Source organism: Spermophilus citellus (genome assembly GCF_964194105.1).
Source record: "Spermophilus citellus genome assembly, chromosome: 15".
In the NCBI taxonomy this organism is placed as follows: Eukaryota; Metazoa; Chordata; class Mammalia; order Rodentia; family Sciuridae; genus Spermophilus; species Spermophilus citellus.
Genome location: NC_138195.1, coordinates 60,011,933 through 60,024,155, shown reverse-complemented (window position 1 = coordinate 60,024,155; position 12,223 = coordinate 60,011,933). Strand labels below are relative to the sequence as shown.

General features: G+C 41.0%; 1 pseudogene across 1 annotated transcript; it reads right to left on the bottom strand.

The window, feature by feature from the left end:
- Positions 1-1,349: 1,349 nt before the first annotated feature.
- LOC308633821 (interferon-induced protein with tetratricopeptide repeats 1B-like) lies at positions 1,350-11,653 on the bottom strand (annotated as a pseudogene). Its single transcript, XR_014024336.1, has 2 exons — positions 11,612-11,653; positions 1,350-3,115 (listed from the first exon to the last, which is right to left on the bottom strand). The product of XR_014024336.1 is annotated as an interferon-induced protein with tetratricopeptide repeats 1B-like (transcript).
- Positions 11,654-12,223: the final 570 nt, after the last annotated feature.

Sequence of the window (12,223 nt, the reverse complement as noted above, 5' to 3'; positions counted from 1 at the left end):
TTCTAAGCCAGTCACCACTCCATTCTTTAGAATCACATTTGTAAAGTTATGATAACAATGGCACTTGTCACCCTGGCCTTTAGGAACATTAATAAGCCTACTTATGCAGAGCACATTCCATATCACATGCTATGTAAAAGGTTTTTATTTAACTATTAGTAAAAAATAAGAAAGACTGATTAGAAGTGCGTAGCTTTAGTGAACATTATCGACTTCGGGACTATAAACTGTGTGCATACAACAAATGAAGACCATTAAACTGAGAATAATATGTGACAAAGGCTTTTATTTTCCCCCTGAGAAATGAACACAAGGCCTCATACATTCTAGGCAATAGTTCTACCACTAAACTACATCCCTAGCCATTGTGCGCTGGCACAAGTGCAGAGATAAGATAAAAAATTGGAGCTGGAGAAAACGAAACTTGAAGAAATGTAATGTCAGTACTAGCTTCTGAGTGTTTTCCCGGAATTCTAGACCATCTCTGTAGACACTGAACAGTTATGAGAACCTACAGACCTCTGTGAACCTCCTTTCTCTTGGCTAATAAAAAAAAAGTGATTTGGAATAGCTATGCAGATGTCGACCCTCATAACACAGAAGGGTCATGTGCAGGGAAGTTTTAAAAGTAATTCCTACTAGGCCCTGCCCAAGATCTATGGAACTCCTTTCTGGATGTGCAGTGGGCCTCCTGACTCAATGTTAAAAAGGAATTCTGAGGGGATGGATTTAGCTGTGCACCTGGGCTCTGATCAGGGCCTCAGAGATCCCTGGTGCTTATTGTATGTCTGAACTGGTCTTGTTCACTGGTGTGGGACCCAATCTCTGGCCCCACTTCCCTTTCTTTGAGGTCAATATCAATGTCTTCCTTACTCTATGTTGTTGCCCTCCCGACACAGTGGACAAGGAACTCCTCATTCTCTTTTTGATACATAGGATGGCCATTCTAGTGGTACATAATAATAATAATGGTTATTGTTATATAGTATTGTATTTACTGATCTGGTTTGTTCAGCTTTTTCCTTGCTGTAACCAAGAGACCTGACAGGAATGATTTTAGAGGACGAAAAGTTGTCTTACTCTTAGATCTTGAAGTACTTGAGGAGACCTGGCCACATAAGAAAGAAACCCTGGCAGGGTATGATAGCCTGCATCTTTAATCACAGCTGCTCTGCAGGCTGAGACAGGAAGACTGAGAGTTCAAAGCCAGCCTCAGCAACTATAAGGCACTCAACAACTTAGTGAGATCCTGTCTCTAAATAAAATACAAAAAATATTTGTGGGTTAGTTTTTGAATGCTCCTGAGTTTAATTCCCAGGACCCCCCCACCACCACCAAAAAAAAAAAAAAGAACCCTTTCTGTTGAATTCTCCTTGGTCCAGGAAAACAGCCTCACTCAAGGAGGAAGCAGTTCATTTCCAAGGCACAGTCTTTAGGAAAAGGATCCTGATGTATCCTGCAGCTGCTGGGTGTCAAACAGGATTTTTATCCAGGGCCAATGAGTGCAGGGATGCCAGGAGAGAGGATGGATGCTCCTGGCCTAGGCACTAAGGAAGCAGGGTGAAGGCAGGAGCAGGCAGGCAGGGAGAGGGCATGTGCTGCCCGATCTACTTTTTTATTTCGTCAGTCGTACATTTTGGGAGGCAGCAAGCAGGGAAGCTTGTTGTTCTATTTAGTTGTGAGTAGATGAAATGGAGGGTGGGGCCCTTCCTCAAAACTCAGGGTTCAGCTGATCAGTGAGCCTCAGAGCCCTCTCATAGCACAGCAGGGCCTCCTTCACTTCCCCTTTTAATTTATGGCTGAGCCCCAGGAGGCTGACACTCTCCACAACACTCACATTCTGGTTCACACGACTTTTAGCCAGTTTTTCTAAGGCACTTATGAGTTTTTTCCTGGCAAAGGACATTTCTTCTATCTTTAGACCTTTTAAATAGTGGGTGATTGCTTTGTCTTCAGATCTCATGTGAAATTGTTGGAAACGGCCATAGCGGTGATTAATGTCTTGCTGAATGTAGTCAGCAATATTGTCCATGCATAATGCTTTCTGAAAATTTTCCTCTGCCTCTTCATACTTGTGTATTTCTGCATACATTTCAGCCATGAAAACGTAAGCCATCTCAAATCTTGGCTTTAATCTTACAGTCTCTTTAAATTCTTCTATAGCCAAATGAACCCATCTGTGCACATTTTCTCTTTCCTGCCCTGTAGGGTTCATATTTGTTGCATCCTTTACTTGACACATTTTTGCCCTGTAGCAAAGCCCTAACTGGTGATGTAGGGAGGCAGAGTTGGGTCTTACCTCCAAGGCTTTCTTAAGGAGCTCAATAGCTTTATCCACACAGCCTTTTTTTCGGTAAAATTTGCTTGCATATTGAAACACATAGGGCTTGGAGGATGTGCTGTTCAGAGCTTCCTGAATGTAGCCTTCTCCCTCTTTTTCCTGTTCTACATCCTGAAGCTTCAGGGCAAGGAGAACCTTAACATATGCATCTTCTGGGTTTAAGCTGACAGCTCTCCTCAGGGGCTCTAGAGAAATTACGTTTTCATCATCGTAATCCAGACGGAAGGAGGAGATGGCGAACCCCAGGCTGAATTCAGGGTTTTCAGGCTTCACTCTCAGAGCCCTTTCAAAGCAGGCCTTGGCCCGCTCATAATTCTTTCTCCCACACTTCAGCAAGGCCCATCCTTCCTCACACTCCATCTCAGGAGACTCCAGCCTGTAGTGGGAGGGACTTGCAAACTTCTTGCAAGTGTCCTCCACCTTGTCCAGGTAAGTCTGGGCTTCTGCCAATCTGCCCATGTGGTGATACACCCAGGCACAGTTGCCCCAGGTCACCAGGCTCCTCAGGTCTGTCTGGTGTGCGTGCTCCCCCTGGACCAAGTCTTCAGCTTCTCTCAAGCTCTGCAGGGCCTCCTCATCTGGCCTTTCAGGTGCTTCACATAGGCCAGGAGGTTGTGAATCCCCACATTGTATCTGGTGTCTAGGAACTCAATCTCTTCCATGACCCTGCTTTCTAAATCTGGTGTTTCATTATCTTCAATTTCCAGCCCCCACGTGAAGTGACATCTCAACTGCCGCAGCTTGTCCTGGATCCCATGATCATGTACATTCTCACTGTGAAACAAAAGTGGATTTTCTCTGTTAGGTGAGATACAGCCATAAGGAAAACTCCAGTGAAACACCTACTACAACATTAGTGCAAACTGAAAGTTTCACCTGTATTCAGATTTTTAAAAAATAAGTTTTAAAATATGTTTTAATTAGTTTTACATGACAATAGAATGCAATTTGATACATCATATATAATGGAGTATAATTTGTCATTCTTCTGGTTTTCCATAGTATAGAATTCTGCCAGTCTTACAGTCAATATGTGTACATAGGGTAATAATGTCTGATTCATTCTACTATCCTTCCTACCCACACACCTCTCCCCTCCATTCACTCTCTTCTACCTAATCTAAAGTAACTCTATTTTTCCATAGTGCCCCCATTGTGAAATAGCATCCATTTATCAGAGAAAACATTGAGCTTTTGATTTTTTGGTGTTGCCTTATTTCACATAGCATAATAGTATATTCTCCAGTTCCATTCCTTTACTGGAAATGCCGTATTTTATTCTTTTATAAAACTGATTAATAGTAACTTATATATATTATGTATGTGTGTGTGTATGAATAAAAATGTTATGTAACAGACACTTCTTAAGAAAGGATATACAATAGACCATTTATTGATTCTTGATTTTACCGCTTGTGCTTCAGGAATCTCATTAAGGAAGTCAGATCCTAAGCTGACATGGTGAAGATTTGGACCTATTTTTCTTCTATTAGGCACAGGCTCTCTGCTCTAGTGCCTAAAAGGAAACTATCATTACCATGAAGACAAAGCCCACAGAATGGAGAACATCTTTACTACACACACATCAGATAGAGCACTAATCTCCAGGATATATAAAGACCTCAAAAAACTTAACATCAAAAAAGTAAATAACCCAACCAATAAATGGGCTATTGAACTGAACAGACACTTCTCAGAAGAGGATATACAATAGACCATTTATGCATGCTTGCTTTTACTTCTTGTTCTTTAGGAGTCTTATTAAGGAAGTCAGGACCTAATCAGACATGTTGAAGATTTGGGACTATTTTTTCTTCTATTGGGTGCCCGGTTTCTGATCTAATTCCTAGGTCCTTAATCCACTTTGAGTTGAGCTTTGTGCATGGTGAGAAATATTACTTTAATTTCATTTGGCTGCATGTGGTTTTCCAGTTTTCCCAGAAACATTTACATTCAACTTCTCTAGTGTTTAGAGAAATGCAAATCAAAACTACTCTAAGATTTTGTCTCACATCAGAATGGTAATTATCAAGAATACAAGCAAAAATAAGTGTTAGCAGAGATGTGGGGAAAAAAGTATGGTCATACATTGCTGGTGTCAAAGCAAATTAGTGCACATACTGTAGGAAGCAGTATGGAGATTCCATAGAAAATTGGAATGCACCACCATTTGACAGCTATCCCACTCCTCAGTCTATATCCAAAGGACTTAAAATCAGCATACTACAGTGACACAGCTATATCATTGTTCATAGCAGCTCAATTCACAATAGCTAAACTGTGGAACCAACCTAGATGCCCTTCAACAGATGAATGGATAAAGAAACTGTGGTATGTATACAGAATGGAAAATTACTCAGCATTAAAAGAGAATAAAATTATGGTGTTTGAAGGTAAATGGAAGGATCTGGAAATATCATGCTAAGGAAAGTAATCCAATCCGAAAAACCCAGAGGCTGAATGTACTGTCTGATAAGTGGATACTGATCCATAATTGGGGGAGCTGGAGAATAGAGGAACATTGATTGCACAAAGCAGAGAGAGGGAAGGGGAGGGGACATGGGGGCAGGAGAGATGGTGGGATGAGATGAACATCATTACCCTAGGTACATGTATGACTGCACATGTGGTGTGACTCTACATTGTGTACAACCAGAGAAAGGAAGAGGTGTGCTCCATTTGTGTAGAATGAATCAAAATGCATTGTTGTATCATGTATAAGTAATTTGAACAAATTAAAACATAATCAATAGATGGGATGGGATTCAAACTAAAATGCTTCTTCTCAGCAAAAAAAAAATGATAACATGAAGAGAGAGCGAACAGAAAGGGAGAAAATCATTACCACTTGCACCTCTGATATATCTCCAAGATATATTATAACTCAAACACTCTAGCACCAAAAAACCAAATAACCCAATCAATAAATGGACTCAGGAACTGAACAGACACTTCACAGGAGAACAAGTACAATTGATCAACAAATATATGAAAATATGTTAAACATCCTTAGCAATTAGAGAAATGCAAATCAAAACTACTCTAAGATTTCATCTAGCCCCAGTCAGAATGGCAATATTCACGAATACAAGCAAATATAAATGTTGGTGAGGATGTGGGGAAAAGGCAAACTCATACATTGCTGGGGGGCCTGCAAATTGCTGCAACCTTTATGGAAAGCAATGTGGAGATTCCTCGGAAAATATGGCATGGAACCACCATTTGACCCAGCTATCTTCTCCTGGGTCCAAACCCAAAGGACTTAAAATCAGCATATAACAATGATGCAACTGCCGCAGTCTGGCTGGGCAGAAATTATTGAGCCGCCACAAAGCACTTGTATGTTCAAACAGGAAACTTTATTGCCTGAACTACAACAGCACTCCACGCACCCTCCCCGGGAACTCTCCCAAACGCCACCCACGTGGCCCCTCTCAGGCACCCGACACCAACTGGACCTCCCACCACTGGAACTTCATCAACCAACGCCAACTCCCCAGGAATCCTCTCAAGAACTCCAAAGTAGTGGGCACCCTAGGCGGACAGCAGGGATCTATATACAATTGAATCAATCCAGCATCATCTTAATGGCTCGCCTCTCAACCATTACTTCTGACAAAATGCCAGGGACCATTCCGACTCAGCTGTGGCCCTCAACATGAAACCACATCAAATTATTTAGATCTTTAAGCTATGCATGAATAGTGATTGTAGTTTGCTTGGCTTCATAGCATTGTTCTGGCACATTCTAAGCCAGTCGCCACTCCATTCTTTAGAATCACATTTGTAAAGTTATGATAACAATGGCACTTGTCACCCTGGCCTTTAGGAACATTAATAAGCCTACTTATGCAGAGCACATTCCATATCACATGCTATGTAAAAGGTTTTTATTCAACTATTACTAAAAAATAAGAAAGACTGATTAGAAGTGCGTAGCTTTAGTGAACATTATCGACTTCGGGACTATAAACTGTGTGCATACAACAAATGAAGACCATTAAACTGGGAATAATATGTGACAAAGGCTTTTATTTTCCCCCTGAGAAATGAACACAAGGCCTCATACATTCTAGGCAATAGTTCTACCACTAAACTACATCCCTAGCCATTTGTATTTTATTTTGATAGAAGGTCTTACTAAAATGCACAGACTGGGTTGCTCTTGGCATAGCCTCCTGATAGCTTGGAATTACAGAAATCTAGAGCATGGATTTTTTTCCTTTAACTTTTTACTTTGAAATAAATATAAAATGAAAGGTTGTTGTGATGAGATCCAGTGTATCTTTTACCCAATTTCTCCAGTAATTATAACTTTTACAACTCTAGTACAGTATCAACTCAAGCTAATTGCTTTGGTTACCACAACATGTGTACAGCTCTACCATTCTTTCACAAAATAAACCTCTGAAAGCACCACACTGATGCAGATGAAGATCCACTACATCATCACTTCATGTACCCCTTAGAGTCCTACCAGTGGATGCATCTGCTACATTCCTCAGAAATTCATAGCCCTGGGTAGCTAAAACTTTGCTCTTTATGGCTTTTACTTTGTCATTTCAAGAATGTCAGCTAAGTGGAGAATGTTATACAACAGGGTGGTTCAACACTTAAACTCATAATATAAATGTTCATTAGCAGAGTCACAGAAAAAAGAGTCAGTTTGCAGAAAACCCATCAACAACATTCCCTCCCTGTCAGCATAACAGAAGGAAATGCCCTAACCCAATAAAGGTTGTATATGAAGTCCACAGCTAGTATCAACCTCAATGAAGAAATAATGAAAGCTTTTTCTCCAGCATCTGGAACAAGGTAAGGATTCTGGCTTTCACCTTTGCCAATTAACATAAATTATATGTACAAGAGTCTCAAGAGGCCACACAAGAACTGTTCCAACTACTAGACAAATGAAGCACAGGAGTAGAATGCAAAATCAGTATGCAAAACTCAGTTGTGTTTTTAAACACAATGATCAATTCAAAAGAGATAAAGAAAACAATCCTATTTACAATAGCATGGAGAAGAATGAAGAATAAACTCAATCAAGGAGGAAAAGGAGACTACACTGAGCACTGCAAGCAATTTTTGAAAAAGAGAAGACACACGGAAAAGTGAAAGACATCCCAAATTCATGGGATAGACGCTTAATATTGCTAAGTTGTCAGTACTGCCCAAAATGAGCTACAGATTCAGGGCAATCCCTACCAACGTTCCACTGAAAGTTTCCTTCAGGAGTAGAAAATTTCATCCTAAAATTCATGTGGTGTCTCAGTATATTATTAGTCAGGGTTCTCTGGAACAGAATGTTCTTTGGAACAGTTCTGTTCTCAGGAACAGAATCAACAGGAAGTATAATTATAAAAAGGGGACTTATTAGGTTGGCTTATGCAACCAGAAGCTGAATAGTCCACAATGGCCATCTGTAGGCTGGAGAGCTGGGAAAACCAGTAGCTGGGCAGTCCAAGAGGCTGAAGCCTCAGAACAAGAGGGATCAATGGTGCTATTCTAGTTTGAGCACTAAGCCTCCTAGAGAATCAAGTGTCAGAATCTGCTTCAGAAAAGTAAAGAAGAGAGAGTCTGATATCCCCAGATATGGTAGCAGCAATCAAGAAGACTTTCAGGAAGAATCCAGCTTGCATCTGCTGCTGTTTCTTTGTTCTTCCAACTTTTATTCCACTTAAGCCATCCTCCTATTGGAGGTTCTCCTTTTGGGTAGGCTATCCCACATGCCAATCATTCCTAGACTCATATCATGGACACACCCATAATCCTCAGCATCTCTTATCACAATCAAGTTGGCAATGCAGATTAACCATTACACAAAGGCACTGAGATAGCCAACATAATCTTGAGATCAAAGAACAAAGCTGGACCTCTCACACTTTCTGATTTTAGAAGTGAATACAAAGCTATAGAAATCCAAACATTATGGTGTGGTGTAATGACCACATGAAAGACATAAGGAACACAAAGACCAAGAAAAGAGAGACCCTGGAAATAAACTCTGTCTGTAGAGTTACATTAGTCAGCCCAGGCTGCCATAATAACAAAGCATGTGGTGGTAGAACTCTTCTCAGGGTTCTGGACGCTAGAATTGCAAGTAAAAGTGTGTGCCTATGGTACCTAGCAAGGGCTCTTTATAGAAGGCCACTGACTTAGAGATGGCCACATGAATTATTTATTTTTTAAATATTTTTTAGTTCAAGGTGGACACAATACCTTTATTTTGTTTATTCACATGTGGAGCTGAAAATTGAACCCTCACATATGGTAGGGAAGTGCTCTGCCCCTGAGCCAAAACCCCAGCCCAGTGGCCACTTTCCTTGTACTTCACTTGGCCATCCCTCCCTGGCCCATGAATGCAGACAACTTAGGTGTCTCTTCCCCAATTTCTAATGAAATTTATCCTGGAGAAGTAAGGCCTCATGCTATGTTTCTCCTTAATTTTTGCTATCTCCTTCAAGACCCTATCTCAAAAGAATGTCTCAGTATGGAGCCTATTTAGAGATTTGAATTTAGTGATTTGGGGAGGGGACACAATTCATTTCAGAACTCTGGTGAAGCAATTTTTGACAAGAATGTCAAGGCCACTCACTGGGATAAAGGACAGTCTTTACAACCAATGTTGTGGAAAAACCAGAACACCAGTTGTACAACAGTGAGTTGGACCTTATTTAGTATACTAAATGACTCAAAATGAATTAAAAACCTAAATGTGAGACTAAAACAATAAAACTTGCAGAGGAAAATAAAAGGGAAAAGCTTCTTGACATTGCATTTGACAATGCTTTCTTGGCTGTGACAACCAAACCACAGGAAACAACAGAAAAAGAGATGAGTTGGATTTGACCAAAATGAAGAAATTTGTGCATCAAAGGCCACCATCAACAGACTGATAAAAGAGCTCCCAGAATGATAGAAAATATTTGCAACCACTATCTGAAATGAGTGTATCTTTAGCATACATTGATGCTCAAAACAATTGGAAACAGGTTTGAAAGCAACACTTGTGCACGGATGTTTATTGTAGCACTATCTATAGCCAAAGGTGACAACTGCACAAATGTTCATGAATTAATAAATGGATAAGCAGATGTCATATACCCACACAACTGGATATTATTCAGCCATGGAAAGCAACAAAGGCTGATACATGTTACAATAGGGATAGCCTTTAAATCATGATGGTCCCCAAGTGTAGTTGTGTGTGCCTGTAATCAAGCTTATCAGGAGGCTGAGGCAGGGGGGCTGCAAGTCTGAGTCTACCCTGGGCAACTTAGTGAGAGCCCTTATCACAAAATAATGTGAAAAAGGGCTAGGAATGTAGCTGTATGGTAGAGTGCTTGCCTCACCTGAGAGAGGTCCTGGGTTCAATGTTCAGTGCTGCCCCCTCCAAAAAAGCAAATTTATGGCAGATGAAGGGATACAGGACAAAAGGACATTGTAGTGTTCATTTATTTTTTTCTTCTTTGGTTTTGAGATTTCTCCTGAGTGTGATTGTAAACTCTTGTCCTGCTCTGATGTAACTTCATGGTATTTGTTCCTTGATATCTGCAGTGTGCCCTTCAGTGGCTACTTCTTCATCCTGGTGTACAGCCCAATACCTGTGTGTCTGACCCATGACCAGGTGTCCCCTGTCCCCTCACAGCAAACCTCTTTATACTGGAAAACCATCCAGTGGCTTCTGTTGGACCTTCTCTACCTTCTTCACAACAAAGTAACCACTCTCCACTGCAGACATGTCCATCAGGAGAGACACAGAGGCAGCCACTCCAATATGCAGGGGAAATAACAGAAGCAAGTTCTCACTAACAGATCCCAGAGAAAAGACAGCAAGACCCCTAGCAGGGAGAACAGGCATCGGGGAGCTTCGGGGACACTGAAGCTTAAGCAGTGGGTGGGGAGAACAACAAGGAAGATGATAAATACCAGTAAATTTTAGACTTTGAAAAGTTAAAATGGCAAACTTTGTCCTAGTGCTATTTTATACACATTTTGTCGTGGCACATATTGAAATTCACATTAAACCATCAAAACTGAACAACTGATTAGGATGGCATCTGAAATGATGTCAGGAAACCACACTGTAACTCTTTTGGAGAAACTGGCTTAACAGTTTAATACACTGTCTTATTCATATTTCAGCTCCACCTCTTATGGACTGGGTGATCCTAGCTTATCTAAGTCAGACAACACCGCTGTAAAATTAGGATAAATAATTGCCTCATAGTTTTCTCTTAAGGATTCAATGTAGTAATTTACAAAATAGTTTTAGAAAACAGATTAGCATTGAATAATTATTCAGAATGAGATAGCTACCTTGTATCCTTTGGTATTATTACTCTTTCTCATTTTAAATTACCAGTTCCAAGTCAATATTTGACAGAGGGTTGACCTGTGGTTTTGTAGTTTCTGGAAATTCTGCCTCTTCCAAGTTTTTCCCAGAAGGGACATTTGCAAGTCAATATTAACTAAAAGAATTATATCTGCTGATCTCAGGAGTTGCTTGATTCAAGATTCAGCTGGGACCATAGAGAAAATCCCAAAGGGCCTTTCTGATAAGGAAGATGTGGATGTTCCCAAGCAGAGACCTCCAGCCAGGACCCATGGACAGGTAGATGCCAAGGACCTGCAGGTGATGGGCAGCCGCAGGAAACGTGATGTGCTCACCTTCAATCTACTCAGAGCTTCATCAGAGCTGGCCCCTCAGAAGGTGAGTTGAGGAGTCTCCAGAGGAAGGCCATGAGCCTCTCACCCCATCCCCACAGTGTCTCCCCAGACATCTGGGAAGCTCCATTGAACCTCACACTACTGTGTGGGTCCTTTCCCACCAAAATGAGGAGTGAGGAGAAAGAGATGTCTCTAACCTGACAAGCTGATCTCTTTTCCCTAGATGGGCAATAGTGTCGGGAAAGAGAATTTCTGATTTTGGGATCATTTTATCTCTTCTTGTGAAACTCTTATCCTCTGTCCTACCCTTCTTCAGGGAATTGCATGAATGTAGTTACATAAGTTCAACAGAAATGAAAATGCTTACACTAATACAACAGCTTAGCTGTTTCTATAAATGCACTTGCATGTTACACACTCACAGACACACAGACACACACACACACACACACACACACACACACACACACATTAGTCTATGAACAGATACTCAAATAGAAAGTTTAGGATGCCTGAGAATCAACCTGTTGAGGTAGTATGGATTAATTTTGCTTCCAAACCTTTAGACATGAGGGCAAAAAACAGAGAATTTCTCACCTCATGATTGCTGTGAATGAGGATGCAATTCTTCAGTTTTTTTAGTGGAGTGGGCTTTTTAGAGATCTGGTGATCTGTCTGTAGGTATTATCCTAATGAAACTCAGGACAAGGCTTTATACGCAACAGATAATGTAATCTGCAGAAGTCTCCTTGCAATAGGAGAGCGGAATTTGAAAGTAGAAAGTGAAAGTGGAAAGTTCCTGCTCATAGAAACTAAACCTTAAGCAGAGATGGAGATTCCCTCTTTGTTTCCTTTTGAGAACTGGTTAAGAGAAGGCTGGTGACAGAGACTGTCCTGAGGTGTGAATTCCTGTCTCTCAGCCTGCAGGACCCTTGGGGGCAAGGACATGGGAGTCACTGCAGAGTCAGTCCCCTGAGCCTATGGCAGCAGGACCTGTGAAGATGGCTGTGTGAACTTAGAAAAGTCATGCCTCCCCTCAGCTTCCTGTTTGCCCATCTGGACACAGGGATTGTTCAGATATGGCATAGAATTATGTAATTCTCTGAATACGAATCTTATCCTAAATGTGCTGCATTTTTGAGAGGTTGGGTTCCTATGTATTGTGTCCTCATCATGTGGAAAGGCCTAGTGAAGGAGAAGAACCCACTA